Source organism: Malaya genurostris, chromosome 3, assembly GCF_030247185.1.
Source record: "Malaya genurostris strain Urasoe2022 chromosome 3, Malgen_1.1, whole genome shotgun sequence".
Classification (NCBI taxonomy): Eukaryota; Metazoa; Arthropoda; class Insecta; order Diptera; family Culicidae; genus Malaya; species Malaya genurostris.
In genome coordinates this window covers 89,869,972-89,889,421 of record NC_080572.1, presented here as the reverse complement: position 1 = coordinate 89,889,421, position 19,450 = coordinate 89,869,972, and the positions used below count along the sequence as shown (strand labels likewise).

Genomic DNA, 19,450 nt, shown 5'->3' with positions numbered 1-19,450 from the left:
GTCCAGTCAGAGCTCTGATCAGAATACTGAAATGATGCTTGGAAAAATGCAGTAGACATTTTGACATTTTCAGATTCACATCTGGTAAAAATGCTTTTGTCTGAGCGCAAGTTTGCAAGCTGCGCCAGTTGCTGGCATGTTTGGATGCGGCAGAAGAATAAATCTTGTGCTTTATCCAACTGGTTGAAAGTGGTAAAGCTGGTTCAGAACCAACGAAATCATTCGTGGCACCAGCTCTAGCCAACTCATCAGCCCATTTATTTCCAGTAATACCAAAATAGCCGGGTACCCATAAGAAGTAAACAACATTTGAAATGCTGAGGTCTTCAATTTGAGTTCGACATGCGATCACTAGATTCGACCGAGAATCATTCGAACTGAGTGCTTTTAAGACTGCCTGACTGTCGGAACAGAAATAAATTCGTCGACAACAGATTTTCTGCTGAAGTTCCGATTGTATTCCACACTGAATTGCGTAGATTCCTGCTTGGAACACAGTACAGTATCTACCATAGTATAGTCTATACGGTTACTGTTCCAAAGCCCTGTAACCTTAAGACGGTATGCACAAGATAATGCTTCTTGTTTTAGGAACACATGTAGTGGTTAAATGCACAGTAGCGCTTCTAGAGCAGTAGTGAAAGTTGTCGTGAGTGCTCCTGTCATCGCCATTAGGACCATCCTTCGAAAATGATTTAGCTTTGACTGAACTGTCGCAACTTCTCCTTTCTGCCATCATACACGACATCCATATGCTAAAATTGCAGACCAATTCAGTTTTGAATCAAGAATAATCCCGACGTATTTAACATGATCAATCACAGTAACCTTTGAACCTGTAACGGACGAGCTCCTGTGATTATCCTACGATGAGTGATGTGTTGCCCGGATTTACAGATAATCCAACCTGACAACACGATTTTTCAACAGATCGCAGGGCTTGCTGCATTAAATCAAAGAGAGTTGTAATGCTTATACCGATCATCAATATATGATAATCGTCGGCCAAACCGTAAGTCGGGAATCCAAGGTCATTAAGTTTTCTTAACAAACCATCAGCGACTAGGTTCCATAAAAGTGGGGATAGAACACCACCTTGAGGATACCCACCGACACTCTGTTTTGTAATCTCTGCTTGCACAAGCGCTGAACAAAAAAGTCGATTGCTAAACATTCCGTGTTTCCAAATTGGTATACTTGAAGGTATGTCATTACCACGGGCTGCTTTCAAAAATGAATTGAAAGACCTTCAATATCTAGGAAAGCTCCCAAGCAGGATTGCTTTTGTGAGAAAACTTTTCCAATGCTGTACACTACATCGTGTAACAGGGTTGTAATGGACTTTCCACGCTGGTAAGCATGTTGCATTCCATGTAGCGGATGCACGCCCAGACTAACATTCCTGATATAGTGATCGACTATGCGTTCCACTGTTTTAAGAAGAAATGAGCTAAGACTGATAGGCCTGAAACTCTTTGCTTCCTCATAAGTGTCTCGACAGCCTTTCGAAATAAATTTGACAATTATTTCCTGCCAAACTATTGAAATATATCCTGTCGCAAGACTAAACGTAAGTATTTTCTTCAAAAATAATGAATATTGATCTCAAAGTTATGAGTCTAAAAGTACACTCAAATCTCTAATAACTGCGTTCCCGAGCTTCACTGACCAAATAGGATTTCAATCAGGTAATGAAATCGATCGATGCACCAAGTTTATCAATTTTCGCCAGCAGAAGGGAATGATCTACACGATCAAATGCAGCTTTAAGGTCTGTGTAAACCGTTGATACAAAACGATGTGAGTTGGGATGAAATGGTAATTGTTGATCTGCCTGAGAAGAATCCATTTTGATCTCTTGATATTTAAGCTTTTGTTTCACGGAACAGTACGTCACCTACTAAGATCTCGAAAAGCTTCGATTCTACACAAAGAGAGAGTTGGCAACATTTCGCTTATCTCCCTTTTTGTAGATGAGAAACACGGACGCGCCTGGCGAAGATATGGAAATTGTGGAATAATGTCACGACCCTCACAATCTCAAGATGCAAATGAGTGAGAGAGTACAAGATGCCAAATTATGAGAATCTTTGGACATAAGACAGTTAGCTTGAAACCACCTAACGACTACTCGTCAATTTAAAGCGATATCCAATGTTACATGCGTTCCATAGTAATAGTTGATCAATTAGAACGATTTTATTTTGACTTTCATTTGTTATTTTAATTAGGTACAAAATTATTTCTATTACTTTTAGTGTACAACATTGTTTCGAAAAGTTAACGGCTTAAAAACTGCTGTTCCAGATAACCGCTCTAGACGAAGGAACGCGATTACTGAAGGGACATTTATTCTCAGTACGGTGTGAAGGACATCGGGAAAACTGTGTCGTATTCATGGCTGATACCAAGGTACCCACTACTGGCACAATACACCGGATGGCGGTCTAGCGTCTCGATGAAGAAGAAAGAAAACGCGAAACCTAAAACAATTCATGTCAAGAGAATGAATTTATACGATTACACCGATGAATGAATAAAACGGAAAACGATAAAAAGGAAATCTGTTCTGTCCTCCCTTTGCCGAGAGGATTTTGTTTTTCATCGTGCTATTCCGAATGCTAATGGAGTAATAAATTGTGTAACGTTGAGTGTCTTTTGCTTTGCACACAAACTGGGAAATATGATGTATTCACTTTAGTAGGTTTTCAATGGTGTTAAATTTCTTTGTCGTACGGTTTATTTCAGCTGGTAAGTGATTCCGTAAAGTTGAACTTACGTAGAGGAAAGCATATAGGAATGTAATTTTTTATCATCAGATGCTTTAATTTTGAACCAATGTCAAACCATTCAACCAATAGTTGTTTTCTATTTTTACTCTTATTCAACTCAACAACTACTTCGATTACACAACAAGAGAATGCCACTGAAGTAAATCGAAAAAAAAAATTTGGCCTAAGAAGACGGGGAAAATGGAATCCCATCACTGAAAACGCCAATCGATCGCTTATCATATGAACCGATCGTCCTTGGCCAGAACCGAACGGAAGCAGCTAACGGTGATTGCTCTGTGTGTTGTGCGGGGCGAAAGGAGCAGAAAGTGCGTTTATGGTTTCCATTAAGCTCTACTAGTGCTTCATACTTTCGTTTCCGAACCAAAAAATCAAATGCCGACCTGGATTTACATAAAAATTTACATTTACATTTACCATTTTACTCATAAAATTAATAATAATAGGTATGATCTCATGAGAAGACATGGTCCTTAATATTCAAGATTTCTTAATCTTCGTATAGGCAATGGATTTTATGAGCAAAAATGGCCTCCATTTCGTTTTTTATAAATGTCCATTCCAGTAAACATATTGCGAAAAGTAGCTCCATACGGCTCACAGTTTATTTTATTGTAGTGCTCCTAGTTCTCGGATCTGGAATGTTTTGACAGCTATTGATTTGACACACGGAACGACCGAAATTAGATCTGCGCCTAATTCGTATTACTGTTTTTGAATTAGTTGATTTTAACAACAAAATTTCCAAAATAACTATAAAATTAGTTAAAATTGAGAATTTACTTTGCTGAAAAAAGTCTTATTTTTAGAGAATGTGTTTAGTTGGCGAATATCCTGGACACAAACCAGCAATTTTTCAATCCTCAACGAAATTCTCATTGACAACAAATTTTGTTATTAAAATCCGAAAATTTGTTTCTATTTATCTATCACCATCATTACTGAAGCACAGCACAAAGAGAACAAAAAAATGGTTTTATTAACAAGTTTATTAGCCAAAAACTCATGAGACGTGTCAAAGCAAAACATTCCATTAAAAAGCTAAAAAGGACAGTCTTGTTGAAACTGCTTGAAAATTGTTTAGAAGTTTTTCGCATGTGTTACGATATATCCATATATAAATTTCTAAACCGATATGTAAAAATGACGTAAGCTCTTAGTGGAAAGTGTATTTATTTAGAATTTGTGCACACTTGAAGCGATTGTGCGTAGTAATGTGTTTACGCGGAACAGTGAAGTAAGTTTCGAATGTTGCACTCTAATTGTACACGTCAAATGATGTTTTTTTGTATCTTCTAACATTCCGGGCGACGCCGTCCGGTGTACTACTTGTATTCGATTTTTGTTTTCCGAGTACTCGAAGTTTTCAGTGAATGAATCGATTTCGCGAAGTCGAATGAAGAAAACAGCGATTTAGAAGAAAAATTTTTAAAAAGAAGTCTATGTTTCGTTTATGGCTTTTTCTCCAATACAACATCGTATTTATACCTGCCAATATAGGAAAGACAACCGCGACTGGAATTTGGAAGCATTTATGTTGGTTGAAAACAACGTTTTATTTCTATAATTCAACTAAAAAATTAGTTGAATGGAAATGAAGTGTGTCGTAGCTAAGAAATGACAGCACGTTTAATTAGTGAATTCAACTGAAAAAATAGTGATTTCAACAAATATTTTATTATTATTTAGGGAATTAGAATTAAAAAATCTAAATTCGCAAAAGTAAGATATTTTTAGTTGTCTCAAAAATTAACTAACTAAAATAAGAAAATCAACTAATTTTTTCGCCAAAGAGCTGATTTCGGTCTTTCCGTGCATGTTTCCGCTTTTCGTTCCTCAAAACTCACAACGAGTGAGCACGTCGTCATTTCAAGTGACGAGACGCCAACCATAAGAAGAAAAAGTTTCGTTTTAGAGATGTTTTACTTGATGGAAGTCTTGAGATTTTAGAAAACCAACTTCGAAATTCGAAGTAGTCAGGCTCCGAAATCGCGAAATCGTTGAAATTGACTATTGAACGATTAAGCACACCCTGGTCGGTCGGGTTAGTGTTTTATACCATTCGACTCAGCCCGACGAGATAAGAAAATTTCTGTGTGTGCACTTTTTTTAAAGATTTTCTCTCCGCACAATTTTCTCGGAGACTCTGAACCGAGCCTTATAAACTTAGGCTTGTTTGAAAGCTACCTATTTATTTATTTACTTGACAAACATATGTAGACTACCCTTAATAATTCACAATGTTTGCTTATATAAAGACTGTTCCAGAAAGTTTTTTCCAATCTTTTTCGAACTGTTGAATGGTTATGGCTGCCGAGACATGTTTCCTAAGATGTTCCTTCGTTAATGCCCAAAATTCCTCAAGTTGTGGGCAATTTGGTGGATTCATGTCTTTTGGGACGAAAGTGACATTTTTGGTAGTATACCATTCTACCGTTAGTTTTGAGTAGTGGCAAGAAGTAAGATCTAGCCAGAAGACAACAGGATCCTTGTGGCATCGAATCATGGGTAGAAGTCGTTTTTGTAAACAACCCTTGATGTATATTTCGCTGTTCATTGAAGCAGTGATGATGAAGGGTTTCGAAATCTTACCGCAGCTACAAATTGCTTGCCAGACCATAGCTTTCTTACCAAATTTTTCGACTTCAATCGATGTCTCGGACTGGTTTAACACTTGCCCTTCTCGCACCGTATAGTATTGTGCTCCCGGCAAGGATTTGTAATCGAGTTTCACGTAGGTTTCGTCGTCCATGATTATGCAATTCAAATTTCCAGCAAGAATCGTATTGTACAGCTTTCGAACCCTCGGCCTGTTCGATGCTTCTTGTTTCGGACTACGTTTTGGTTGTTTCTGCGACTCGAAGATTCAAACATTCCTTAGCACGAAGAACATTTTAATTCGAATTGCCCACTTTTTTGGCCACATCCCGAACTGGAACCTCCTTCTTTTGCTCGAACGCCTTCAGTATACGTTTATCCAATTGAGGGTTAGCAGGACCTTTCTGTCGACCCGTTTTCGGTTTATTCTCAAAGGTGTTATCCTCACCGAAATTCCTGATTGCATTTCGCACGGCTTTTTACTTACTCCTACCATTTTTGCTATCTCTCTCAGTGACAGTCCGCGTTCTGTGCACCATTTGTACACAAACTAATGAAAACGAAAAAACAACTGCACAAATGGTTAGAGAAGAGTGTAAACAACAGGATGCAACCATAAAAATTGACAGATTCTGAACCATTGCGAAAAGGCAGCGGTTTTTGGTTGCGTCCATACTTTCTGGGACAATCTTTACCAGGGATGTCAGGTTCACAGATTGATCTGTGTTTCACAGATTTTGAGTTTTCTGCACAGATTTTAATACTGACACAGATTTTCACAGATTTTTTGAAAATGTTCACAGATTTTCACAGATTCTTGAATAAATCACAGATTTTCACAGATTTTGGAAATCGAGTACAGTGTGTGACCTTTTTTTTTTTTTTTTTTGATCACTAAATTGAATTCGATCAGCAGAAATGGGGACGGAAAAAGGGTGGTGAGACCTTTTTTTTTGTTTGCTCACCAAACTTGATTTTGAACTGCTATCGGGGTACGGAAAACAGTCACAGATTTTCACAGACTGGTTTTGGATTTGACCACAGATTTTTGAAAAAATGACCTGGCATCTCTGATCTTTACTAGGCATTATTTCTAAAATTTAGCTATAATTTTAACTGATTGATTGATATACTGAATTCAATTATATTACAATTCCGATTGTAACTACGCATCATCATTTTTGCATGATTTGTTATTTTCCAAAAATGTCCCGGGTTGGCGGTTCAATGCATAGGACGCTGGTCTTACAAGCCAGTTGTCGTATGTTCGAGCCCCGACCTGGAAGGATTCTTAGTGTCAGTAGGATCCATAGTACTAGTACTAGCCATGCAATGATTCTATACACTAAGAATCGGCTGCGAAGTCTGTTGAGACAGAAAGGCCAAATTCCACAAAAGGAATGTAAAGCCAAGACTTTGCTTTTTATTTTCCAAAAATATGTTACTTATGTTATTTCTTAACTACTGGATGGGCGCAAACAAATTTTATTCGTGAAAGTAACGTTGCTAATTAAACACAATGCAAAAAATATGTCGGTAATGAAATAAAGCATTGCTTATTCTCGGCGTCCCTATGGCGGAAGGGGAAATGTGGTCCAATTTAGTCTACGAAGAGCGTACAAAACAAATTAGTGCAATTTCACGCTCTTGATTGATAACTTATTAAAAACGTGGTTTTCGAGGTACAGTATCTTCAGCAAAGTTGCTCAGAATGATAGACGCCATCTTTTGGCAAATTTTTTTTATGTGATTAATTCCCCTAAAAGTGAGATAAAAATTTTAGTTTAGCTCAGGGCCAACATAGGGGCTAAGTTACTTCGACAAAGTTATGCAGAAAGTTATTTGAAATAAGTTTGCTGAAGGTACTATTCCCGCAACTTGAGTGTAATTCATGATATAATGTATTTTCAGAAAAGGGTGTCAAAAAACAGTTTTTGTAAGAAAACACATATATTTTCAATATGTATGAGTTTTTCATGCTATACAAAGTTTTTCACCTTCAAAAACTACACAACTTTCTCAAACATACTATGCTGCTATCATTTCAGTTTAATGAAATAGAGCAATTTTTCATGTTTTTTTTAAATAAAATTTTAACTTGTCTATTAACAAAAGGCGCAGGAAGGTGCAGATGATACTACTTACCTATTAAACTACTTCAAAAGAGCTTTCATACCGTGGTTGAGTTACTCGTCTGCGATCGTATGCAGGCGAGATATGATCTTATCAAATATCCTTGTCCTTGACATTTGCAATGAAATCAGTGTATAATGTTTCTACACGGATGCCATCATCCATTGCATTGAAAGTGAACGTCACAAATTCTATAAATTAGTAATGGCGACAGCAATCAAAACAAAACATTGCACTATTACACTCTCAGGCTCAAAATGTCCGAACTGATGCCAACTATAAGACAACACACGATATTTTTAGAATCAGTTTTGAATTATTTCCACGTTTAAAAAATTTTGTATCGTTTTCGTTACCTTTCGTTTTAAATTTAAAATTGTACTGTACAGTAAATTTGGTAAATTTAACAACAAAACAAAAAAGGAATTGTTTTTATTTAGGCAATAGCCCTTCTAAAAACAATATGCAGAGCCAGAGATGCCATTTATACAGATTTATCTGTATTGTATAGATTTTTGCGTTCGCATACTGATTTAAATCAATGTGCAGATTTTATACAGATTTCCTAAATTTAATGCATATATAATGCAGGTTCATAAAAAGTGAGAATTTAAAAATTACACTTTTCTCTCTGAGTTTAGTATTATCTATTAGTATTTGATTGCAGTGGTTCTTTAAAAGTTTTTTAATCAACGGACAAATCACATGTTAAAGTGGAAATCTTTTATGCAGATAATTGATTATGATTAACACTATTTTATTAGTGAAAACATATAGAGAAGATATAGACAATAATATAATTAAACTAATGTCACGGATACCAAAAACATACTTTTTGATGATAATTTGAAGAAGAAAAACAATTTTTGTTTTATAACATTATGAGATAACTTGGCAACTTTGCGAAACCAAATGAGATGAAAACAAAGCGCAATCAAGTGAACTAAGTGTAAAATTTTCATCTCATATTTTTGAAGACTTTTATTGCTAGTCGGGTAAGTTTTGAAGTTTTTAATCATTAACTAAACAAGTGGCAAGTGAACATTACTAATGATGAAGTCATCCAGCATTCAATGGTAGTGTAATTGTGAGAAATAGTGATCATACTTTGAGGCGAATCGATTAGTAGATAATCAGAAACATAACGATCTGTAAATCTTGAAACGAAAATGTGTCCTAAATTGAAAAGTGAGTTTATTTTATATGAAAAAAAAACGATCACCGAAGAATTTAAAACAATTTCTTTCAATGGGAAAGTGTGACAATAGCTTTTATAATCATTTTAAAACATTTCACTTTTTTTTTCAGGTAGGTTGTAAAATATTATTCATGTTCAAAGTAATGAGGTGACGGGATGAGATGGAAATAGGAGCTCAGATGAAATAGGGAGCCGTTACTCTAGTAGAGCTTGAAAAGCATAGTTTTTGTACAGCTGACAGTGGGCCTGATTTTGGTAAGACAATCAAGAGGAAATATGACGAATGGAAGTAAACTCGAAAAATCAATATCACATTCAATGTCCATGTAAATCCGCCCATTAGTGAATATTATTTTTGGAGAACATAATTTGATATACGGCGCAGACCTTGAACCAAATAATCAACTAAACAAAATATTATCGATTTACACGGGTTTCACTTAATAGTTTGAGTGTACCATCATTTTTCCAGCTATTACGATTCATTACCTCCAAAATGGTTTGAGCGAAACGATTTCGAACGAATCCATCATTCATTCGAAATGAAATATTTTGCTTGTGACGGACTCAAGAAGCTCAGAAATGGAACTGATGAATACTAATTAACCTTTTGTGATATGACCACGATCCTGAGAACCTCTGCCACTTTTATAAGTATAAATTGATTTTTCCACACTCTACCATGAAGCCGCCCTCCATGGGAATGACTTCGAACGGCAAGGTGCAAAGATGACTGGCATTTCTATAGCTCTAGTTTTTATGCCCCCGTTCGTTGGATCTCGCTAGATTCCATCATGCTGGCTTGGGAAAATAGTTTCCTATTTTTGGTAAGTCATAAGCCACGTGAAGCGATGAATAGGCTCTACGATAAAGAAAACAGCCGTGCCGATGATGGCTGACGTATTTGAATACTGAATAGACGGCTCGACGGTGGGCAATCTAAGGCTACACCAGTTCAGACAAGAGACCATGCTCACCTTTTCTAATATCCCCTTTTTTCTACGTTCTCTGAAGCGAAATGCTTCTAGCTGCTGTTTTATTATTTCCTTAAAAAAATCAAGACTGTAGGATTTAGATGAAAATTGCCTTGTGATAACCGGCCATTCGCTTTTCGTTTACCAGGTGTCCTAGTTAATAATGCGGATTTTTTTCAAGAGATGTCTCTGCAAACAGGGATTAGTTCACCTTTGAAACTATTGCATCAATATCTTGCAGTAACATCACGTTCTATAAAACCCTTACTGTTTTTTCTGCAAATTAGTACCACATACATTTCACTACACGAATTTGTTGAAATTTTTGCCAAGTAAAAACCATGCATCATTACTTTGATTGACATGAAAGTGATGTTGAATCCCTTTGAATTCTTGCTAAGGCTTACGAAGAACATGCGCTCGCTACAAGTGAACCTTGGATTAAACAATTTAAAAGTGAGAATTTCAGTGTGAGAGACTAAAACGTTAGTCGCCAAACATTTTCTGAACGTCTACACGCCATGGGAAAGTTACGAAAGGTGGGAGAATGGGTTCCTCGTGAACACAATGATAGACAGTATTCAAAGCGAAAATCGGTGAGCGAAATTTGGTTTTCTCTGCATAAAACAAAGGCTTTTCTGCGCCGGATCGTGATGGAAGATAAGAAATAGAATCCCAAGAGCAGAAACTCATGGGACGAAACTGGTCAATCATTGACATCTCAACTGCAAAACCTAATCGTTCAGGAAAGAAAGCGATGCTGTGCATTTGGTGGGATCAAAAAAGGTGTCTAGTATTACGAGCGTCTTGAATCAGAAGAAACTGTGAAAATTGAATCCTGCATTTCAGGAAAAACGATCAGAATTCTCCACAAGATATGAGAAAATGATTTTTCAGTATGATAATGTACCCGTTCACACAGCGAGATCGGATGAAAACATTATTTCTGAACTCAGATGGAAACTTTTGCTCCACCCGCCAATAATTTTCAGAAAAATCGCAAATCGTAAGAGTCTTCTTTCGATGAATCTTTTTTATATCTTAGAAACGATGACTGTTCTCTGTAAATAAAGTAATGAGTTATAAGTTTGTCAATTTTATCAACGAGGCACGGTTACAAATTTATCAACAGGCTTAATAATGGTTTTCAAATTACACCCATCAGTTTACAGCCATTATGACAATAAATCGTTTGATTATATTCGCATTCGCAGTTCCTTTTCAAAAGCAATCACTTGTTCTAGTAGTTTTATCACAAAGCATTTTTTCTTTTATTTATTCCTGTGACACAATTCCTGAACTCAATAGATTGATTAGATTTTCATGGATTGAACATATACGCACATTGTGTCCACCAGTAACGACCACACGCTCATTTGAAACAGTCAACTAGCAGTCGAAAAATTGGATTCTTAGTCGATTATGACATTTATCGGTTTAGTTTTCGATAAAATTACACTGAAAAACCTGTTTTTATCCACCTAGCGGTGTAATGATGTCTTTCTCATGTATACAATATTATGGAATTCTATTCAAAAATTTTCTCTTCGATTTTTGAAAGAAACCAAGAGATTGTTTGTGCATAATATACAGAATAAAACAGTGCTTTGATTGCGTAGGTCATCCTTAAGAAAACGAAGTGGGTTCACAATTTTATGCACTTCCGGCACCGGAACCCGAGAACCGGTATAATCAAAGTCGGTTCGTACGGCCACCAACTAACATGACATATAAACTCTACTAGTACGCACTTTAAATTACGATTTAAATGTTTGTTGCATCCGAAAATATGCAGTAATTTTTGATAGGACCATAAGACCTTTTAATTGACCCTAAGATTGGGAATAACGGTTTGGAGTTCAGTTTATAATTTTTTACGGTTTTTTTTCCGCCAGTTTAAGTGACGGTGTACAATATGTAACACACTTTACCCTATAACTCCGGAACCGGAACTCGGATCCAGATAAAATTTAGAAATTTCGTATGGGACCACGAGAACTTTCATTTGAATCTAAGTTTGTGGAAATCTATCAAACCATCACTGAGAAGGTCGTCAAATGGTGAGATAACTAAGTCCTCACAAGTCCCTATCTCATGCCTCCCCGAGCGTCTATGATGACATTTGGTCAATAGAACGGCGTCGACTGGGTGCTATCGCCTTCTGCGTTAGTAGCAGAATGAGAGGGTGCGAAATGGCTTGTAGGTTGAAGCCCATCCTAAAGTGCAGTGTTTATCATAGTATATTACAACATATAATTGTGTTGTTTATTACATCATGTATTATTATTATTATTTTTAATATTATTATTATTAGAAGAGCGTAACTTACACTGCGACATTTCCTGTTATATTGTATCATAGCATATTATTTCATATATTATCGTCTTACACTATTTTATGTTATTATATAATATGTTGTATGGTATTATACTGCATTGCATTATATCATATTATATTGTATTATATTATATTATATTTTATTATATTATGTTATATTGTATCGCATTATGTTGTATTATATTATATTATATTGTAGGGTTTATTATGAGTAATACTACGTACCTCTGCGCAAAATATAAATTTGTTTTCCTTATAAGTTATCATTTTTAAAGTAACTTTCAACTAAATATCAAGGTCGTCACAAGGTGAGCTTGGTCCTCACTGGATCCTGTTTCATGCCTACACGTGTGTCTGTGGTGACAAATGGTCGATGGAATGCGTTGATGGCAGAATGAGAGGATGAGAAATGACATATAAATTCAAGTAATATAATATCATAGCATATCGCAACATATCATTTTATTTATTCTATTATTTATTATATAATTCATTGTACTATAATATATTGTTTTTTATTGTTATTTTCATTATTATATTGATTGTTATTATTATTAATTTGTCATCAATAATAATAACATATATTATTTTTATAGATGTGGATATTATTATTGTTATTAGAAAGTAGAAATATTCTACTTCCTGCAGTATTGCGAAGATAGAAGAGCATAACTGACACTCTACATTAACTGTTATTTTATATCATGTTTTATAATATATTATATTATATTGTATGACATTGTATTATATTATTTCGTAATCTATTATATCATTTTATGTTATATTAATTTCATTACACTATGTTTCATTGTATTTATCAATATAAAACATTTTGCACGGGGGCGTAAAGGGGAGGGAGCATCAGGGCATCGGACGAATTGATGACTGGACGAGGGATTGTGGATAGCCAGCCCAAGTCGCTTGAAGGAAACTTGTTTCCTTCTGAAGGTTTGATATGAGTCTGACGCGCCCTTCTCAAACAAACCATCAGGCGGGTTCAAGCATGTATAGCGATATTCTTCATCCATGCACTGGATATTATGGTTGGAAGAGCATCTTTTATTCCCGCGGAATACGAGTAAGTGACTCTACTAACGTATCCGCCCAACCCTTTTTGTTCGATTTTCGGTAACAGCTATAGTAAGAAGGTGAATGGATGTCATATCGGGGCTACTGTAAGTCTACCCGCATCCACTGGCAAGTCCTTGAACTGATGGTGGCTTCACTTCACATCATCATCATCATCACATCATCTATCAAACCATCACTGAGAAAAGTATATATGACCACTATTTCCGGTACTTCCGGAGCCGAATAACGGGAACCAGGATAGCCGCATTTGGTTTGTTTAGTTGCCTACTGATAATGACTATCGATTTTTGTAGTTTTGAGACCAGTTTAGAATTTTTTTTACATTTAGGGGTTCGCTAAATTTTGTGCTAGGGCGCAAAACCGTTTGTATTATTTTTACGTTTCGTCTTTGACTCATCAGTGTAGTGCGAAACGTAAAAATAATAAGAATGGATATGTGCCCAAGCACAAAATTTGGATAACCCCTAAATGACCATACCTGCATCGGACAGAAATAGTCGAAAACACGTTTTCGTTCGGCACGTCAGAAAAGACATTGCACTCCGTTGCAAAACAAAAAATGTTCTGTAAGTAGCAGAAACTTTACGTCTGCTTAGCGGTTCAAATTGAACTGCCGAGTTTAGCACTAAGCAGTTCAATTTGAACTGCTCTGCACTGATGAGTCAAAGACGAAACGTAAAAACAATAAATTTTTTACGTTTTTTGTTTCGCCGGATTAAGTGACGGTGTACAATATGTAACACACTTTACCCTAAAACTCCGGAACCGGAAGTCGGATCCGGATGAAATTCAGGAATTCCGTATGGGACCACGAGACCTTTCATTTGAATCTAAGTTTGTGGAAATCGGTCAAACCATCGCTGAGAAAAGTGAGTGAGATCCATTTTTGTATATTTGACCACTATTTCCGATATTTCCGGAACCGAATACCGGGAACCAGACTATCGATTTGTGTAGTTTTGAGACCAGTTTAGAATTTGTTTTACGTATTTTGTTACGCCGATTCAAGTGACGGTGTACAATATTGAACACACTTTACCCTATAATTCCGGAACCAGAAGTCGGATCCGGATGAAAGTCAGGAATTCTGCATGAGACCACGAGACCTTTGATTTGAATCTATGTTTGCTGAAATCGGTCAAACCATCGCTGAGAAAAGTGAGTGAGATCCATTTTGGTACATATGACCACTATTTCCGGCACTTCCGGAACCGGATACCGGGATCCAGGATAGCCGGAATCAGTTTGTGTAGTTGCCTACTGATAATGACTATCGATTTGTGTAGTTTTGAGACCAGTTTAGAAATTTTTTTACGTATTTTGTTTCGCCGGTTTAAGTGACGGTGTACAATATTTAACACACTTTACCCTATAACTCCGGAACCGGAAGTCGGATCCGGATGAAATTCAGGAATTTAGTATGGGACAGTGAGAACTTTCATTTGAATCTAAGTTTGTTAAAATCGGTTAAGCCATCTCCGAGAAAACCTAGTGAGATTATTTGACACACACACTCACAGAGAGAGAGAGAGAGAGAGAGAGAGAGAGAGAGAGAGAGAGAGAGACATTGCTCAGCTCGATCTAACTACCAATACAATCAAAACTTTTCAACTTGAACGTGTATTGCAACAACATTGAAGTTTTTCTATAGTACACTATTAAAAAACCTGTCTGATACGACCCATTTCAGCACCAGCCAATCAGAACGCGTTCAGAGGAAGAGAACAAAATATGTGCAGCTTCAGCGATATAAAAGCTGACTATTTCACTTTTTCTATCATTTTGTTAGCAAAAGTTATAGAAGCAAGATACACACGAGAGTAACATCGGGCCGAGCACACAGCGTTACTACACCAGAAGTCTGGCAGCTGAAGTCATCAGTCGTAAAGGGAGAGCTGCACAGTTAGGTTGTGGGAGCAACATCGAAGACTTCACGTTGAAATGCAGCGAGCGGCACTCACACCAGAAGCTTGCCAGCTGAAGTCATCAGTGTACATTCCAAGAACCATCTCGGATCTAAATGCAGATCCTGTTGGTCGTGACAAGTCAAATCACTTTTCAGAGCTACAGATCATCATTGAAAATTAATTGAAATTTTTCTATTTCGTACCAAATCAGATTCACCCAAATGGAAGTAGACAAACGTTGCACCGTCAATAACGATTACGACTCACGCAATGTGAAAATGAAAGTATTGATGTAGAACACATCTTTATGCTAGTATGGGTGTCGTTTCGAAATATGCCGTGCGAAACAGGGTTGCCACATATTTAGATTATTCTGTATTTTATTTCTCCTGAAATATACAGATTCAGATGTGGGGAAAAAAAAGAAATAAAAAACAACGCAAAAAATGCACATTTGTTTAAAAAGTGTTTGGAGTGAGCGGGATTCAAAATTCGGTTTTGATTAGAAGCCGACATGGTATGTTCATGCTAAATTTTTCTATCATGTCTGGCATGTTATATTAATATAGTTATTGATAATAACGGTTTGTGTAGTTATCTTAAACATACTTCTGATGTTTTTTTTTTCAAGAAAGTCGTAATAATAATGAAGTAATAATCATAAGATATCATTGTTGTTATCATTGTTGGTTTTCCTATATTTTGAATTCGTGCCAGATATGAAGTACTAGTGATAATATTATGGATAACGGAATCTTTTTCATCTTGTTGATCAGCTTGAATCTGCGCTAAATAATCGATATTTTGAATAATTGATTATATTAAAGCTTGCTTCATTTAGAATTGGAACAAACTTTTGCTCATATTGTGGCGCTCCTGGTGAACGGATTTGGAAGTTCTTGGCGCCCACGTGTCGGGAATTTTGTCAGCTTCACGTATGATTTTTGACATTCCGCAAATTGACTGTACTTTTTTTTTTTTTTTTTTTTTTTTTTTTTTTTTTTTTTTTTTTTTGGATGGCCCACCCACACCCATACACTTCATTTGTAGAGGGAAGGTTTACCAGCTGTTATCTTTCGATATTTTTTTAGTTTCATCTACTGCACTTCCGTGTACCCATCCATTTCTCTTCCATCGCTAATCCAAGGGTCTCTGTCTCACAAAAGTCTTGCAGAGATCTTTAAATACTCTAAGATTGTTGGTCCGCTTCGCTTCGTTAGGCAGCTCATTGAACATTTTGTATCCAGCGTAAAATAGCGAGTTCTGTGTACAGGATTTTCTGAAATTCAACAATCTTAGGTCTCCGGCTCGTCTTGTTTCATAGCGATGGGCATCTCTCGCGAACACAATTGTGTGTGAGAGGTATCGGGGAGCCATTCCGTTCGTTAGTTTGAAAATAAAAATCATTGTATTATACTCCACGCGTTGTCTCACCGACATCCACTGTAGAGAGTCAAGCATAAAAATTCTCGGTGTTCGTCGATCGCATCCCAAGATCAGTCTCATGGCCTTGTTTTGGAGAATCTGCATACGTCGCTGTTGTTGCTTGGAAGCCAGGAACAAAATAGAGGCACAGTAGTCGAAATGGGGGGCAATCAATGTTTTGTAGACCATCACTTTGTTGTCGAATGTGAGGTAGCGGTTGATTCTACACAACACGCCGAACTTCCGGGCAGCCTTCCGGATTGTGTAGTTTACATGCTCATTGAAATTTAGCATTTCGTCCAGCATTACACCCAAGTACTTGATCGCATCGACCCTCTCGACTATCTCACCATCTATTTGTACCACTCCGTTGCATTCATTCCTTGATCGCGTAGTCACCACCATGCACTTCGTTTTGCTGACGTTCAGTTTCAGTTTTTTCCACTTCAGCCAATCAGCGAACACTTTTAGTTCATCGTTCATCACGTCGTAGCATTCACGGAAACCGTCACAGATGACGTATATTACGGTATCATCAGCGAAGAGATTGAGTTGTGCCTTTTTCAACGTCTTTTTCAAATCGTTTATGTACAACACGAACAATAATGGACCCAGCACACTTCCCTGTGGAACACCAAGGTCTACCGCTGCTGCCGAGGATAGCGCCCCATTGTATCTAGTCACTTGTGTCCGATTTTCCAGGTAACTGTTGAACCAGTTCAGTACAGTTCCTCCTATGCCATAGTGTTGTAGCACTCCAATCAGCTTTCTCCGGTCTATCGTCTCGAACGCACGCTTCAAGTCTACGAAAACAGCCAACACTATCTTCTTTTGCTCGATTGCCTGCTTCCATTTGAGCAGGAGAAGGTTCAGTGCCGATTCACAGGAATGTTGTTTCCGAAATCCTGATTGTTCCTCTACTATTATTCCCGCATCCTCAATGTAGGCTGATAGTTGCTCCTTCACTATCATCTCTAGCACTTTCTCGTAGAGAGGCAGCATGTTTATTGGCCTGCGATCTTCAGCCCGAGTTGAATTTGGCACTTTCGGTATTGGAATTATCATCGATTCCTTCCATTCGTCTGGGAAAACTCCTTGCGTCAGAGACATGTTGATAATATCCAGTAGTTTATCACCAATCACGTCAAGTGCGTCGACGAGAACTCGTTTGGTAACCTTATTTACTCCAGAGCAAGGCTTTAGGGATGTAACCACCTTTACAAGCTGAGGCATGGTAACTGGCTGGAACTGGTGGAACTCAGCGTCAACTGGAGAACGCACTGTTGCATCAGACACTAATGGGGTCTGGCTAGGCAGTGAAATAGAATCATAAATAGTCTTAACGTTTTGGATAAAGAAGGTATTCAACCGTTCTGCTGTCTCTTCGTCGCTATACGCTGCACCATTTCCATCGAATTTTATTTCTTCACGAGCAATACCTCCTGGTTTGATGAGCTGTTTCAACCGCTTCCACAACCGTTTCGAATCGCCAGTACAACTTGCAAGTTCCTCCTGCACTGCATTGTTCTTCGCAGAACGGATTGCTCTAACGTAGCTGTTACGACACAATTTGTAGCGCTGCCAGTTCTCTGTGTTCGATGTACGTTTGAAGGTCTTGTATGCGTTATCCCTTTTTCGTTTAATCGAAGACAAGCTTGAGCCATACCATGCGTTTGTAAGCGCTGGGTAGCGCTGCGTTTGTAAGCGCTGTACTCAACTTGCAAGCCAAAAGAAGGGAAAAAATTGTGCACAGTTATTTGGAAAATCCATTGTGGTCTGCATCTAGGCTAGCTAAATAGCTGAAATTGCTCAGAAATACCATTTGGCTCGTTATCAAACGGTAGCAGGAAACATTGACGACGATTCGGAAGCCTCAAGCCAATCGTCGGAGTGGAACTGTCGACCGGAAACTGCGTGGTAAGATTTTGAAGACGATTAAGAGGAATCCTAATCTGTCGGACCGTGATTTGGCCAGAAAATTCGGTGCTGCCCATAGTACCGTGAGGAGAACTCGACTCCGGGAAGGAATCAAGTCGTATCGAGCTAGCAAACAGCCGAATCGAACCATAAAACAGAATAGTGTGGTCAAAATTCGTGCTCGGAAACTATATGACCCGGTGCTGACCAAGTTCGACGGGTGTCTTCTGATGGACGATGAAACCTATGTCAAGACTGACTTCGAGCAAATCTCGGATCAAAAATTTAACTTGGAAACGGCTCGGGGAGATGTTCCAGCCAAATTTAAATTTGTTTATGCCGACAAATTTGCAAGAAAATTTATGATTTGGCAGGGCATTTGCAGCTGTGGCAAAAAACGAAATTTTTCGTTACAAATAAGACAATGACATCAGAACTATACCAAAAAGAGTGTCTCTAAAAACGAATTCGATTCCACGACCATCCCGTAATGTTTTGGCCAGATTTGGGAAGCTGTAATTACAGAAAAGTCGTTCAAGAATGGTATGCAGAGAAAGGGGTCCAGTTTGTTGCGAAAAACCTTAACCCACCCAACTGCCCGCAGTTTCGCCCTATTGAGAAATACTGGGCAATCATGAAGATGAGACTCAAGGCAAAGGGAAAGGTTGTCAAAAACACCAATCAGATGACGACCTGGTGTTACAGGAAAATTCGAGAATTTCTTCGAAACCGTGACGAATAATTTTATCCGTATTTTTTTTAAAGTATGAAGAAAATGCTACATTTGTATAAAAAAAAGGTCTTGAATTCAATAATAAATAACTGAAATACAGGCAATTGTCTTTGTTCCAATTCTACCTGAAGCAAGCTTTATTTCAAAATTCTTTATGAAATTTAGCCTTTTGTTTCAAGTTTAGAATATACAGTTTTGGAATAGCAACCGTTTAATGTAACTAATCTGTACTTTAGTGTGGGCATCGTTTCAAATTCTAGTAGTGAACAATCGACCAACTAACTTATATTTGGAAGTGTGAATGAAGTGTGCCAGTTTTTTTTGTATTCACGACATCCAGTTAT

At 37.4% G+C, this 19,450-nt stretch overlaps 1 protein-coding gene across 3 annotated transcripts in view; it reads right to left on the bottom strand.

The window, feature by feature from the left end:
* LOC131438203 (uncharacterized) overlaps window positions 1-19,450 on the bottom strand; it is a 193,665-nt gene that overhangs the window by 173,149 nt on the left and 1,066 nt on the right. Inside the window, exon 1 of one of the 3 annotated variants that reach the window (XM_058608060.1) lies at window positions 7,536-7,802. The exons of the other annotated variants lie outside the window; for them this stretch is intronic. The gene's annotated coding sequence lies outside the window, so the exon portion shown is untranslated. Of the gene's footprint in view, window positions 1-7,535; window positions 7,803-19,450 lie in introns of those variants that run through there. 3 annotated transcript variants of the gene reach the window in all.